Consider the following 16,255-nt stretch of genomic DNA (forward strand, 5'->3'; position numbering starts at 1 on the left):
TGCACCAAGTGACTACTGCACAATAAAATGAGGTGTTGCCAGTTTAATAATTGAGTTGCTCTTTTTAATCATAATATTATCTTCTGCAGTTCGCAAAGTGAGAATGGGACTGGATCTACCAACTGGTTGGAGTTTTACATCCTTAAATCTCAAGGGTCCTTTGCCAAGGGTGTTCATTTCTGAGCTCCTTGAAGACCAGATGAGTTCAGAAGGTCAGGTGAATTTTTGGCTTTGTTAAGGATATTCGTAATTTTATTGTAATTGGTATTGTTGGACTACTGAGAAACACGCTCTAGGGATACCTCATCGCTGAGATATCTGATCTGTCAATTTTTTTGTTGCGACAAACCACTACCTGCTACTTTTAAATATGTTTTTCTTACCGTTTTCCGTATGTAAACACAGGACATAATCTGGAAGCACGCTGAAATGTCGAGTCAAGGAAACAAATATGGAGCTCTTGCCAGTACACCCGAGCTATTAACATGGGAGAAACCCTTGCATTCAGAATTTCAGCGACAGGCCAGGTAATAACAACAGTATTATTGCAGGATGTTGTGTGGCTTGATCTTAGCATGTAGTAAGGGCATAGATGGTAGTGCGGGGAAGGTTGGTGAGAGGTAAATAGATGTTTAATGTTACGTTTAGGGTTAATTAAGATAATAAGCTCATTTATGAAATATAAGTTGGGTTAAGAGGACGACACAATTTCCCGATAAGGAAGGTGAGAACAACAATGTGAAATGTCTCTCATCTATGCAGACTCGGTACACACAGGATGAGAGAATAGGAATTTAGTCTGAATCATGAGAGAAATAATGAAGTCATTTAGAGATGATGTATATTGGTTGCAATTGAGCTTGACTACTTTAATTTGAATTCTTCGTGCCCATCTCCCTTTGCTTTGAAATATTGGTGGTATTAGTTTTTAGCGATTACGAAATTGAGTGTTCTTCAATCGTAGAAATAAAGCTAACTTAACTGAAATTAGAGTTTATAATGCCTATTTACTTTTTCTTTGAAATTGTACTTGTGGTTTAAGATCAGGATGATTATGAACCGATTTTTTAAGATTGTCGAGATGAAGCTCATGTTAGTTTCCTTTTGTTCAAATTTCTCAATTTTATTCTTTGTAATATAGAATAAGAACATGAATAAAATTGATAATTTAAATTTAGGATGATTTGACAATTTAGAGCACCTACGAAGCTTTCCTCAGTTAACATAAACTTTTATCGGGCCAGAGTGAAGCTCACAATATATTTATCCTTCATCACTAAGGGCCTGTTCTCTACACATTAGCTTTCCTGGACTTTCTTTTTATGAACATGAATTAAGGTGTTTCTTAGTTTCGGTTATCTGAACAATACACACCTTCTCAATATATGCAACAATAATTTGAAAAGAATAAGTCCATAGCCCTGAAGTATTGCGCTTGATGTCAGCAAAAAGGAATAGACATCTAGCATTATGGCATTCTCATTTCCTCTGGAATTAAACATAGTCAACTCATATATGTAACGTGATGGAATTTGTTTATTCTGGTTTAATTTGATGGGGTAAAGTCTATTGGCGTGTTGAATGTCGCTCAGATTTTTTTTTTTACATTTTGTTGCAAAATTGTTGTTGTGGTTGTTATGGGGATTTGAGTTTTGGTTGAGTTTGTGATTTATGAATTTGTTTATGTGTGGCATTTATCGCTAAGTGTTTAAAATGAATATTCGTGTCTCAAAATGAAGTACTTGATGTCTACGTTTTAGTTTTCCCACAAATTGTATGTAATGTGACCTTAGTACTTAACTGGTATCACTACATCATTTTTGTGTCTATAAGATCAGTCAACAGCTGGTTTTCTAGAAAATTAATCGAATTTACTTTAGGTATTTTGCGATTCTTTACAGTCGTTATAATTTCTTAATGCTGGTTTAGTTCATTGTTCTCAACTTTTTTCCATTCAGCTTGATTTGTCGGGGAGGATGAAGCCGGAATATCTGAGGTATGTTCAATTCTTTCGTAAAGGTTTTATTATTGCTGTGTTAATTTACACTTCAAATGATAACTTTGCTTATACCAGATTGTTCTTATAAATCATCACTAGGTCCGCCTTTTTTTGAGATATGGCGATGGCCAAAGATGTGGGCCAGAGACGTTTACACCAATGTAAAAAGAGCTATCACGTAATTCTCGATGCTCAGCTGTTGGTTATTGAATCTTCTTTGTGGTCTTGGTACAACTATTTTTTTTATTTCCTTTTTTCCTTATTATAATTGTTGACTTCCTAGGGGGCTTGGTTGCTAATCGGGGCTGGCTTTAATAACCAGGTTGTTGTCGTCGTGGTTGGAGGTGTCTTGGTTCGAGGTGGAGATGTAATTGATAAGAGGAGGTATTAGTTCTACTGTGTTTCAGCTTAAGACAGTTTGGAAATGCTTTCATAGTACGATTACTTCCCTTTTAAATTGTTGGAGTTCCTTATTTTTCCTTTTTTTACTGCTTCTGCATTAATTTAAAATAGACGTTGGTTACGTAATTTCTTCGAGATGGGTTATATTTAACGTACAATGAACTTGAGTCCCTTTTCATTTTATTTTCCTCCTAACATTCTAATGCCCAAAATAATTTTTTACTTTGTTTATGATATATCAATGTGTATATTGTTGTGTTAATAGTGCGTTTACTTATAACGGTAATCGCTATATCATATTGTTTCTTAGCTTATATGGCCATACAAATATACTGATAGTGCAATTTGATTACAATCAAGCTGAAAGGAGTAGTTTTATACGATGATAGATCTTAGGTAATGGATTTTAGGCAATGTTATTTGTGATTTTATACGATTTTATCGCAAATACGAATTTATTTAAGAGCAATTCTAGGGCAGTGCAAAACTATTTACCACATTACCAATCACAATTTTGTAAGTGTGAATCTCAGAAATAATTAGTTCAGCGCCTTTTGGTGTTTATTTGGGATTGTAATTTGGGCTAAGTATGGATGGTTTCAGCTACTGCAGTGGGTTTTGTGAATAAAAAAGCCTAATTTAGAGTTACTAAAGTCGAAATCTTGGAGGTTGGACGGGAGGAGAGTAGATTTAGATTGGTGAGATTGAAGGTGTGACCAGTGCATTCTATTTGAGTCTATTGCCGTTACACCTTCTTTGGCTAAGGCTTAAGGGCCTGTTGTGGGTGTTGTAAATGTGTACATGAATTGCCATATAAGTTAATTAATTTCAACATGTGGCAAGTCATACTTGGATACTTGGATAATGGAAGAGGGTGATTGATGAATAAGTCATCGAGTAATATGCTTATTACTTCAATCTACTGACAACGTAACACAATTTTCCGGGTTCAATTCTCCTTACCAGTTGGAACCTTAATCGTGCTCATGGTTTTGCTACTTTGTCTCAAGGTTTGTTTATTATATGCTTTTATTTTAATGTTGTGTTTTTTTTGAATTGTTTGTTATATTAAAAGTTTTGGTCTCTTTTATTTGTTTGCTTTTGGGTGTGTTTTTTCGGTTAATTTACCCTGTTATTTAACAAAAAAAAATTGCTAATATAGATCTATTGGTGCGAAAATGGTACACTTTTTTTGTGTAGAAATTTGTCTTTCAATACTAATTTTAACATCGTGTTCGAGTTTATACGATTTAATCATCGATATGACTTTATATTATACAGATTCCACATGAGTGAAAAAAGTATTTCTCCCTTTCTATTCGGGAATTTTGTCTATGTGAACCCTTGACTTTTTAATTAAGAGAGTTTTGGTGGTTGACGTTTTTTTACCTTCATTATTTGGGCTAAGTATTGATGGATTAAGCCGTGGCAATGGAATTTGTAAATAAATATGGATTATTTTGGAGTTAGTTAAGCTGAAGTTTTAGTAATTTAGGAGCTGGGTGGATTGGGTAGGCACTGCTTGTAAAATTTTAGTGATTGAGGTCGGTTTGTGATGGGGAACTGAATTGAGATAATGGAAGGGGTGATTGATGTTCATGTTATTGAGTAATCGGGTGCTTACTGCTTCAATCTCATAGAAAGGTGGCAAAAATCCTGAGTTCTGTTTTGTCTTGAAAAATCACAGCATTAATTTTAGAGATTATTGTTTAATTCTAATACGTGGTAGCGTGAAATGGGTGGAGGCCAGATCCAAGTGAGGAGGAGAGGGAGAGCGTATGTACGTGCTTGGTTTTGTTAAGATTGAGAGGCGGAGGGGGATAGATGGTCTGAGTTACGGAGAAGAAGGTTAGTGGAGAGAGGAAAGGAGAGGGAATTGAGTGGCGGAGAGGTTACCTCTGCTTTATTTTCTTGAGATTGGAAGGACGGGGGTAGAGGGAGGGAGAGGTAATCTATGCTGGATTTTATTCGGATTGAAGGACAAGGAGGGTAGGGGGATAGAGGAAGGGAGAGATAGTATAGTCTCTCCCTGCAAACTACCAGTCAAGTTGGAGGGAGTAGTTTTATACGATAGTGGATTTTAGTTAATGCTATCTATGATTTTATACAATTTAATCGCATATAGGAATTTATTTTATATGGATTCCTGAGGAGTGCAAAACCATTTCCCCCTTGCCATTCACAAATTTGTATATGTGAACCTCAGAATTAATTAGTTCAGTGCGTTTTGGTGGTTGCTATTTTTTGGGATTATCATTTGGGTTACGTATTGATGGTTAAAGCTGCTACAATGAGTTTTGTTAATAGATATGGCTTGTTTTGGAGTTACTTAGGCCGGAATCTTAGTAATTGGGGAGGTGAGTGTATTGGATACGCCACTGTTTTATTTTTTGAATAGATAGTCTCTGCTTTATTTTGTTGAGGTTGGAGAGGGAATGGGGGGAGAGGAGTAGTCTATGCTTGCATTTTGTTTAGATGAAGGGGCGGGGATGAAAGGCGATAGATAATGGGATGATGAGAGAAGAAGTATTTGCTTGATTATATTCATATTGAGATATGGGTGGGGGCAAGGAGAGAAAGGGAGGAAGAGTGCATGTGTTTGATTTGTTAAGAGCAGGAGAAAAGGAGGGGATGGATAGATGATCAGAGATGGGAGAGAGAGAAAGTAGTAGGGAGGAGGTGGGGAAGAGGAATGGGCAAGGAATGCACCAAGTGAGAGATAGTCCATGTTTTTTCGTTGTAGTAGGAGCTAGGGAAGAACAAATGGAGGGACAGATTCTGTTGAGATTGGGAGACGAGGGCGGATGGGAGAATAGAGGGAGGGGAGTTCTAAGTTTCTCGGTTTATTTTATTTCATATCTCCGCAAATTTATAGGAAGATTAAAAAAAGCTTCTCTATTTTTCTTTTTCTTTCTTTTTTTTTTTTTTTTTTTTTTTTGCTTCTGTTCAGTTTTATGACGATGTTATTCATTGGTTATTGTTTGGTTGGTGACTTCCTTGATATAGCTAATGCGGGGTCATTGCATTTGTTATGATTCTAACCAAAAGGAAACACTGTAGAGGCCGATGAGTTAGTAGTTTTAATTCATTTGATGAATTTGAATATTAGTGGATACTCTTCATTGTCTGCTTTTGCGCGCTGTTATTATCAAATTACTAAAGAGCTCCTGAAATGAAGGTTGTCTTATTTGATAATATTTGACATCTTTTATTAGGCAGTGAACTACCACCCGGTCCTCATGATGATTCTACTGCAGGTGTGACTACCAAGGAGTTAGCCAGCAGCTTTGGAAGATTAGGGCCTTTGATAATCGATAGCCATGTCTAAGATATGCAGTTCCTAAAAAACAGACGACAATGACGATGATCTGGCCATGTCATGATTCTGTATACATGTCTGAGATGTGAATGAAGAAAATCAGTGGTTAGAGTAGCATTGATCAAGTTCTTGACACCCAAAGGTCTATCATTACTTTGACTCAAATGATTAAAGTGGCTTCTCTTAATGTTCCGCCTTATTCAAACGGATGGAATAACAGAGAGCCTACAGTTAATTCCAGAGGTGAGCAAAGAGACCTGAATCATAATGAGAAGCATTCTGCTGGGGTTGTCTTTTTCAATTGCAAATGCTTTAGGGGATCGGGCTGCAGTAAAGACGTAATCAAAAGGTTTAGAGCACACATTTTTAACCGTCCCTCAAACATTCAGGTATAAACTTGACTTATACTTACTTGACTATGACATGGGAGCATATTACATGACTGTTATCTTTCAGACCTTTTAGAATTGTCAAACACGTTATACGTTAACATTAGTTGAGCATCACTAGCAGGCAAGGTTTAAAATCGTTGTGTCAGTTGCGTTTGCAGTCGCAGTAATGGACTTTCGTATTCATAGCTTCTCTAACTCCATACCCTTCGTGGAAAAAATGGATGCTTAACCTATCTAGATTCATGTCCTCGAACTAAACTCATAATGAAAGTTTCTACTATAATTCATGGAAAAAATTCTCGAACTAAACTCAGGTTTCTTTATGTTTAAAATCACTTCACATTTTAAGAAGTTGTAGACAGTGTAGTGTGCCAAAGAATGTTAAGTCTTTTGGCAATGGTAAACAAAATGTTCCAGATAATTTTATTTGGTCCAAAGTTGCTGATCTCCTATATCTCTTCCAGCATTGTGTACATGTCAAGTGAATTGGTCCATGTAAACTTTGTTGAAAGTTAAGTTTGTGTACCATTGACTTCCCTTGGTCCTGCCATTCCTATGGCCAAATTTAGATTTATTATCCGCATCACATATGATAATTCATGACTATAACATTTCAGGTATCAGTCAACCTTGTTGGGTCTTGCCAGATAGTGGAATTTATCGAGACATTCATGAATTATCAGGTAACACCTTGCTTTGTATCAGTTGATGTTGAATTGTTTAAGGTATATCTCTCACGGTAATTATTATTAATGCTTACAGTTTATAGGGTTTTCTGTAAATTAGTACTCATTTGAGAGAGTGCTTCTACATACGACCCTGATGACTTCAGTACCGCACTCCTAGGTTTCAGTGGCCTATCTTAAAATCTTAATGTTGTGGCAATATTGGTGTTAGCTGTAGTTGCAAATAATCTGTGATAGTGTTTTTTCAATGGTACAACTCCAGCATTACCTTAGTGTCTTAAGATATCCCGCAATTACAGTGATAAAGCGGGAGAGGGTCTGAATTATGCACTCTTGCCTCAGTGTGAAGTCTGTTAACAAAGTGGTTGTTTGAGGAAGAACCATAATAATAAGTGCGTTGAGAATTAGCTCTAGCTTCTAATAATTTTGGTGTGTTTTTTGGAGTGTTTTGGATATTTAATTGTCTTGACTCTTGAATTTACAGTGTCATTTTGAGCATTGCTTTGGTCACTGAAACATTACTTTGGCTTTGGTAGTTCTCTTCGTGTGTTTTTCCAATTAAACATTGGGTTTTGTTGGGAGTTCTCGATTTCTTTGCCCATTATCTACTTGGAGTATAATATTATTTATAAAATGCGTTTTGACGTGGTTTCAAATTTTCAATCTTCCATGAAATCTATATATTGTACACTTAACTGATTGTATCTGGTCACTCTTTGATAAGTGACATGGCACACAACTTCTCTTAAGGTGCATAATTTAATTTAGCCGGTAATGTAATAACGTGCACTGGAGTTTGTAGTTATTTTCAAATACTGTGTGTGTGTGTGTTATTATAGATGAATCGGTATTTCTTTTAATTTGATGGTTTATGAGCAGTGGTGCTGCTAATAAGTAAATTAACTTCGAGTACTTTTTAGTTTTCTTTTTAGTTCTTTTTCGGTGTTGGGAGAGTTATTATAGATGAATCAATATTCCTTTGAATTGAATTGTTTAAGAGCAGTGATGCTGCTAAATAGTTAATTAATTGAAGTGCTAAACTACTAATAATGATGAGAATATTGTGGAGTAGGAGTTTTTTTGGTGTTTTGTTCTATAATATCTTGGGTGTTAGGCCCATGCTCTCGAAAGGTTGTAATGTTAGTCTTTGTTAAAATAGTGGGGACTTCGAGACAAAGTGGCAGAGGGATGAGTCGTTGGTGTAGGAGACCAATAATAGTATATAGCTGTAGTAATAATAACGAGAGGGAGGTGGTGGTGGTGGTGCGAGATGGAAGGACCGACGACGGCTTATGGTTTTGATTGGAAGAAGATAGATTCCAAGATCGGGAAAAGAAGGTTTCATCCTTCTTTTTGAGTTTGTGAGGGTATTAGAAGGACTTTGGAAGGGAAACGTCTTTGCAGGGTTAAGAATTAAAAATGGCATGTAGCTTGTATTGTCTTGGACTTGGTGTTTAGATCTTTATTACTCCGAAAGTGCATGTTCACATAGCATTCTTTCTAACACGAAACATTAAGGCGCATCCTATTGTGGTATAGTACTTACTGTGTTCTATACAAGTTTTGGGCGAGACGAAAGGCAATATCCATTTTAATTGCGATCCTTTCTAATGAGGTCACCTAAAGATTAGCCGAATTGAGGCACCTCGCCTACAAGACGGACCCAGTCTGACCAAAAAGATGTGCACTTGTACCTTGGTTGTAGTAATTGCGGCACCGACAACGTTGAAGGAATAGGTGTTGCATATATGTGTACTGCTTGCCTAAAGGAAAACGTTACTTACACTCCGATGTATTAATCTAATAATCCAAATATCAGACGCCAAAGCTTAGTTCCTTATCTGCATAATGTTTTGTATATACAGAATGGCGGCAACGTTTGAGGCAGCGGACGAGACTGGAGAGTATACACTAACTGCATACACTGAAAATGTAGAAAGCCTTATGGAAATGAAAGTCGCCATCTTGTATTCAGTGACTGCACAAGTATTCTCCGTCGGTTTTGCAGAACACATAGAACTTTCGCAGCCCAATATGCCTATGGAAATTGGAAAGTGTATTGTATTCATTTTAAACCCTATATATTCTCCGCATTACGAAACAATTGCAATGCCCAAATATTCTGATTACATTACATAAAGCTTTCATAAAGCTCACAGAGTGTAGATACCATGTCATATGTCAGCCTTATGAGGAAGCCTAACGAGGAAACCTGCATTTAAGTTGCGACTAACATTAATACATCTGCCTTATATGCAGGAAAAAAAGGCTTATCTCGAGTACATTGAAAACAAATTAAGGACAACTAAGCTTTACGTTCAGGTCGTGCCAACAACGGCTCTCTCCAGAACACAAAACTTGGAGTTGGTGCTAAAAAAAACTATTTAATCTAAACACCAGATATTCCTGGACTATTTTGACGAATTTTGGTATTGTTTTGTTGCCGGTGCACTCTTTCAAGTATAAGAAGGAAAAGTTTCTGTTTAGGATCCCCGGAGACAGTTCCACGGATATCTTCAATAGCAGGCATAAAAAACAGATCAAATTTAAATGTAGCGAATAATTAGTAACATATGACTACTAGACAAACCCTACTTTTTGTGTACAAGTATCTAGCTTTTCTGCAAAGCTAAGTTTTACCACTTGTATGTTTTCCTCACTTTGTCCCAACTAAGTCTTATCTAGACGGTATCATCCTACCTTTATTATGCCTTTCCGGTGCAGCCCACTACTATCTGATTACTAACCCAACTAATAACTTGTACGTCCTCGCACCAACGCTATAATATATCATTGGCACCGGTGCAGCCCACTACTACCTGATTACTAACCCAACTAATAACTTGTACGTCCTCGCACCAACGCTATAATATATCATTTAGCCAGCCCAAGGTAAAAGTGTAAGGCTGTCGTTCTGTCTGCTAAATGGTAGAGTACAACTTCGTAAGGTAATTCTCCTGCCATTCTAAGGCGAAGCAAATTAACCGAAAGCGATTAACGTAAGCATCTTCTCAGCCGTTTGTCAAATTGGGGCTCCGCGCCCGGGAGGGCGCGGCGCAACGACTAGTAATATAAAAAAGCAAGATTGATTGATACTAATAATCAAGTCACACTATACATGCACAATGTGGCAATACTTTTAATGTAGCATATTATTATGTAAAAAAATAAAAATAAATTATTAGCATCAATTATCACTATCATTTATGTGAGTTGAAAGCTTTTATCATCTACAATAGACTTTCGAATACTCCCTTCACAAAAGCGTTATTTGATCTTTAATCTTCAACTTCTTCTCAATAAATTGTTAAAATGGTTTTACAAATTCTTCTCACATTAATGGTCATCATAATGATTGGGATTTCTAATGATTGATAATTGACTCAATGCACAAGTAACTCAAAACTCAAAAAGTTTTATTCTTAATTCTCTTATTATAATTACTTCATTTGTGTTCACATAAAAAATATGGTAAAATCATATTGTATGCTCCATAAAATTTTCATCACATTGAACTCTAAGGTACTATTTTAAATTTTATTTTGTTTCCATAATAATTCCTGATAACTAAATTTTATTTCTCATTTCATTGTAATTTCATACTGAATTAAGTGTGTCAGTCCATAGTATAATTCGATTTACGGTTCTACTAATACTGTATTTTTTTCTTATGTCGACACCATTAGACCGAATTAATTTCTTAGTTATTGTTAAAATCATGTTTTAATATTTTTTTTAGGATTTTGATCACTTTTATATACTAAATTTGTACAATCCCTAAGTTTTGCAAGAAGAAAAACCCAATTTTAGTAATTGTCAACCAATCGATTAAAGATTTTTCATACTCATTTATTTAAACTGATTTTATATAATGAAATGTTAGTTGAAAACATTATATATTTTTTCTTTGATAATTGTTAAACTCGAGGAAAATAAATGAAAGATAACAACAACAACAACAACAATAATAATCGTGGCAAAACATTAATAAACATAACAATATTCATGCCAAATACTAATAATTCGTGGTAAAGTTTAGTAAATTGTGGCCATATACATAACATAGCTAGATTATACTTTAACAATATATTATGACAATATAAGTATTGATTAATAGAAACTTTTTTTATGATCATTTTCACCTTAAGCCCATTGCGATCGCAAATCCGGGGATACATAACACCACCAAACGTCAAAACATAGTTAACCCCGTGAATTTCACGGGTAATAGAACTAGTTATTCTTCTAATTTGCTTCGAGTTCCTATTTGCATTGAAAACTTTACCAATTTTAGTAGTCTAACACTCTAGCCTATTGTTCTGTTTACTTTTGATTTAATCTACTTACTCTTTGATTTTTGAGTAATGAGCTCTTATTCTAGGTTTCAGGCTCTCATTTTAACTCCTTATCCTTTCAAACAGGGTCTGGATACGACTGAAGTTGTGAAAGTTGACGATAACTTGGCAGAGAGAGATTACAAATTAGTGAGTGCATCATAGCAGCTACGTTTTTCTTGATTTTGCTTTTCTGATTGATGGAAACACTCTAGTATAGATTTCGTTGTCTCCTCATGTTCTTGGAGTGTTGTTTAAGTCTTGTTCGTTTTTTTTTTAAGTATTTACCTGAGCATTGCTGCTGACCTGCTGTTGATCCTATGATAAGCTGAATAGTCATTCGTGAAGGACAGCTCTTACCTGTTAACAGAAATAAGACTTATATATTGGATCTTCACACTGTTAGCATTTATGTAAAATTATTTTTGTGCATTTACTGTATAAATCGAGGTGTGCGTTCACTCATGGACGGTTCTAAAGGACGATTCATGTCAGCCGACCCCAAATCATTTTGGGATTAAGGCTCTGATGTTGTTGCTAATGTACTGTATAAATCGAGTTTTAATTATGGCCCGTATTTGCTCACTTGTGTCATAAGTTAGGAATATAAATGATGGTTTATAATACAGCAGTTACTTTTTGATATTTTTTTTGTTTTGGCTGTTTCTCTAGTTTTTGCATCTACATTTATTGGCTCTCTTAATCATTTTTTCGCGAAGTTTTTGCTTAAATGGGGTTGAAACCGAAACTATTTAACAAAATGGTGTCGGTTTCAAACTATTTACCCAAAATGGGTCCACGTCATTATTTCCGCATTTTTCTTTTGATGATTTCTCAGTATATCGCTGTGTGGGACAGCGAGAATTGCTTGCGATAACAAGGTGTTTGACAAGCTACTTTGTCCCCGCCGTTCTCCTTGCTGAGACCACCAGATAACGAAATGCCACCACCGTTCTCTTCTTCTAACTTCCCTTATCATACAAAAATCTTTGTTTGAGTTATTAGTTCAATGTTTTGTGCAAAAAACGGCCCGCAATATCACCCGTCCACTAACGATTTCGGTTTCGGCAATTCATTTATATTGTCATAAGCTAATTGTTTGTATCGTATGAACTCGTTTTTTTTGTAATTGAATTCTGGGTTGATTTATAATCATTAGTTGATAAAACTTGTTAGTAGTTTGGTAATGATGTGCTTAATGTAAGTGTGAAATACAAACCGTACTACCTAGAAGTATTTATTAGAGAATATTATCCTATTCTAATATTCTCTAATAGTATTCCGGTAACAATGGTGGTGCATTTATACAGCGACAATTGCATTACCAATTGCCTCAAGCTTCCTGCTAATGTTGGATGAGGCGACGAGGTACTGTAACAGGTCTAATATGGGAAGGACTATTTTTTAGTAAAGTTGAATTACATAAAAAATGAGTTCATACGAACAAACAATCAGCTTAAGACAATATAAATGAATTGCCGAAACCGAAATCGTTAGTGGACGGGTGATATTGCGGGCCATTTTTTGCACAAAACATTGAACTAATAACTCAAACAAAGATTTGTGTATGATAAGGGATGTTAGAAGAAGAGAATGTTGGTGACATTTCGTTATTTGGTGGTCTGAGCAAAGAGAACGACGAGGACAAAGTAGCTTGTCAAACACCTTGTTATCGCAAGCAATTCTCGCTGTCCCACACAGCGATATACTGAGAAATCATCAAAAAAAAAATGCGGAAATAATGACGTGGACCCATTTTTGGTAAATAGTTTGAAACCGACACCATTTTGTTAAATAGTTTCGGTTTCAACCCCATTTAAGCAAAAACTTCTTTTTTCGCCCTATTCTGAGAGGAGGATGAAATGACTTAGTTTGACAAAATAAAAACAGGTTTGTATAATGAAATAACCGAGGTGCTTTCTAATGAAAATTTGTAGAATGTCGTTGAATCTCTTGAGGTTGGCTCATCCATTGCTATTAAACATAATTGATGTATTTTCTCTGATGCTTAGCAATGTTCACAATTTGAGATGATGTTTGTATACTTTGACTATGTCTACCAATGTGATTTATGTAATTATGTATCGTCTTGAATAAGATAAGTAATGTGTATTCGTTTTCCGTGGGTGCATTTTGGTTGGTAGAAAACAAAGAAACGTTCGAAGCAGAGGGTTCAGAATCTCGACGAAATGATACATGAGCACCAAGTGTTGTCAAAGCTGATTATGAATGAGGTGCACCTTGAGCATTTTTACTATTTTCCTCATTATTTATATTTAGTCGTCTTGCCTATTGTTCCTTCCTCGATTGAAAAACAACTTTTTTTTGGCTTTGGTATATGACGTAAATAAAGCAAATGGCGAAGCTAATTGCCCGAGGCTCGTCTATTGTAGAGTAGTTGTATCTTAATGCAGGGAATCGGTATAATGTGTTGTAGTCTACTTGTCTGGGCTCTTATTGTAGTTTTATTGTTAAATTGATTGTCAGTTTTCTGTAGTCGGGGTCTCATTTTATCTCTTCTTCTCAAACAGGTTTGCAATGCACCTGGAGAATTTGTGACGGATAACGATGATCTTAACTACCTTAAAGAGGTGGTTGCCAAATTGGTGAGTGTATCGTAACAGCTACTTGTTTCTTGATTTTGCTTTTCTGATTGACGTAGCTTAGATATTTGTCTAATAAAAATGGAAACACTCTAGCATAGATGTTATTTATACTTGTATGTTTGTAAAGGCCAATAACGTGTAGTTGCTCACTTGCGTCATTGATGTTTATAAATTATCATACATTCATCGACGTTTTGATACCTTTTCTGTTCCGGACTTCCGGCATGTTTCTCTAGTTTTTGCATCTACATTTGTTGGTGGTCTTAATCGGTTTTTTTGGCCCTATTCTGACAGGAGGATAAGATTACTGAGTTGAAGAAAAAGCAGGTACAGTTGCTTTCTTTTACCTTTTGAGTAACAACATCTGATTTTCTTTGTTTGAGAACAATTCTTTGATGTTTATATTGAGAGTCCGAAACCCATAACCTTGCTTGTCCAAAAATTATGCATCCTCAAACGTGAAATTTGATAGGCTTAGCATATTTACTCAACATATTAATGGATTCACCGATTCAAGGACATCAATAACGAGTTTGACGGAACTATAACAATTATTGTTGTATTACGTTTCATCAGTAGTTCAGTACTACAAATATATTCAACCTTCATCTTTTACATAGTTCGCGATTGTATTTTTTCCTGTTGTCAAAGGATCTTGTATATTTACATTTCATCAGTACTACAAATATAATATTCGACCTTCCATCTTTTACATAGTTCGCGATTATATTATTTCCAGTTGTTAAAGTATCTTGTATAATCAAGAAAGAATATTTGTTGATCTTGCTTACTAAGCTTATACATTTGTTTAACATCTCAGGGAGATGAGTCATTTACCGATCAGTAGTTTGGTTTCAAGGAGTAGCGGCTCTATAGAATTTGAAAACCTCGGTGGAATTTCATATGCTTGTGGAATTAGCTACAGTACTTATTTTATACTCAAAATTGTGATTCGTAGATACACACTCTGACAAGTGACAAAGGCAGTATATATGTAGTAGTTTTACCTTTGAAACCTTCTCTGAATTTCGGTTACTCGTATGCTACTGTACCTAGTAATGGTTAAACTTGCCAGAATTCACTTGGGCAATTTGGGTTCAGTGTTTGTTTTCATGGTAAAATGGTAGCAGTGCTTGAAATGACTTCAAACCGACTCCTATCTTTTGTGATTCTGATGCTCTCCGTATTCTTTAGGCCTCTAGTCGTTTTACGTTGTCCCCCGTATGGCTGTATGCATATATCTCCATGCCTCGGATTAGACGTGAATGAATTAGACTTGTTCGAGAGTATTAGCAATTTTTTTACGAGCACAATTGTTGCCAGTGGACGCTACTATGTGCATGAATTCACAAATCTTCTATGTTAACCAACCGATTTATTAGTGACATTGAACCGGCAATGTAATATGTACTCCAAAAGTTACTTTGTGCACAAATTCATAATCTTCTACCCACCAATCCGTTAGTTTTAGAGTTGTTCATGGATTGTGCCGTTCATTGAACCCGGTCCATTCCACCCGCTAAAAAAGCGGGTACGGACAATATATTTTAAGAAAAATACAAAGGCCCAATCCACTAACCCAATTCAGCACAACCTGAAACAAAAACTTAAACTAAAAAGCCCGATGTGACTCGAAAAAGCCTCAAGGCTCATACAAGCCTATCGAAAAAGCCTCAAGGCTCATACAAGCCCACATAGGCTGAGTTTATCCACACCAGGAATAATCTTACACTCCCAAGTCACAACCTTCGAGCAGACTCAGATAGTTAGAGATATTAAAACCCTTAAAAAATTTTGGGATATTCTACATGGTACCTCTCAATTTTTCGACTTTCTACATGGTACCCCTACACTTTTTAAAACATACATAGTACTCCTAATTGTTGTCATTATCACTAAGTGTACCCCTGAACTTTATTTTCCGTCAATTAAACTCAGTTTTAGGCGTTAAGTGATGACTTGGACGCGTAACCAAACTTGTCATTTATTATCGCATGACATAAGGACTCTATTAGGCTCAATATCCATCTCGATCCTAATATTTATTGATATATATGGGCTAAAAAAAATTTGACGGAAAATTTATTGATCCCATGCCAAATTATCACGTCCAAAGATGTATATTGAGCCTAATAGAGTCTTTATGTCATGGGATGATAAATGACAAGCTTGGTTACGCGCTCAAGTAATCACTTAATGCCTAAAACTGAGTTTAATTGACGGAAAATAAAGTTTAGGGGTACACTTAGTGATAATGACAACAATTAGGGTTACCATGTATGTTTTAGAAAGTGTAGGAGTACCATGTAGAAAGTCGAAAAATTGAGGGGTACCATGTAGAATATCCCAAAAATCTTTTATGTTTTTTATATTTTTGGCGTGAAAACTAACTGATTTTCAGTTATAAATCTTTATAAATACTCTCACGTGTATTTATAAAGTAGACTATCGTTGTTAAAAAAAAGGTAGAACAAAATTACTGTGACACCCTCAATTATTGCGGAAAAGTAAACACGT

General features: G+C 35.6%; 1 protein-coding gene and 2 long non-coding RNA genes across 3 annotated transcripts in view; all 3 read left to right on the forward strand.

Moving 5' to 3' along the window:
• LOC141644183 (uncharacterized) overlaps positions 1 to 16,255 on the forward strand; it is a 114,489-nt gene that overhangs the window by 77,835 nt on the left and 20,399 nt on the right. The window lies entirely within an intron of this gene.
• LOC141632431 (uncharacterized) lies at positions 96 to 6,891 on the forward strand. The gene is made up of 7 exons (XR_012537786.1): positions 96 to 212; positions 406 to 527; positions 1,959 to 1,996; positions 2,099 to 2,227; positions 2,322 to 2,383; positions 5,659 to 6,109; positions 6,730 to 6,891. It is a non-coding gene; the product is annotated as an uncharacterized LOC141632431 (long non-coding RNA).
• LOC141632435 (uncharacterized) lies at positions 13,190 to 14,867 on the forward strand. The gene is made up of 4 exons (XR_012537787.1): positions 13,190 to 13,366; positions 13,664 to 13,738; positions 14,033 to 14,065; positions 14,559 to 14,867. It is a non-coding gene; the product is annotated as an uncharacterized LOC141632435 (long non-coding RNA).

This window comes from Silene latifolia, chromosome 2, assembly GCF_048544455.1.
Source record: "Silene latifolia isolate original U9 population chromosome 2, ASM4854445v1, whole genome shotgun sequence".
NCBI classification, from domain to species: domain Eukaryota; kingdom Viridiplantae; phylum Streptophyta; class Magnoliopsida; order Caryophyllales; family Caryophyllaceae; genus Silene; species Silene latifolia.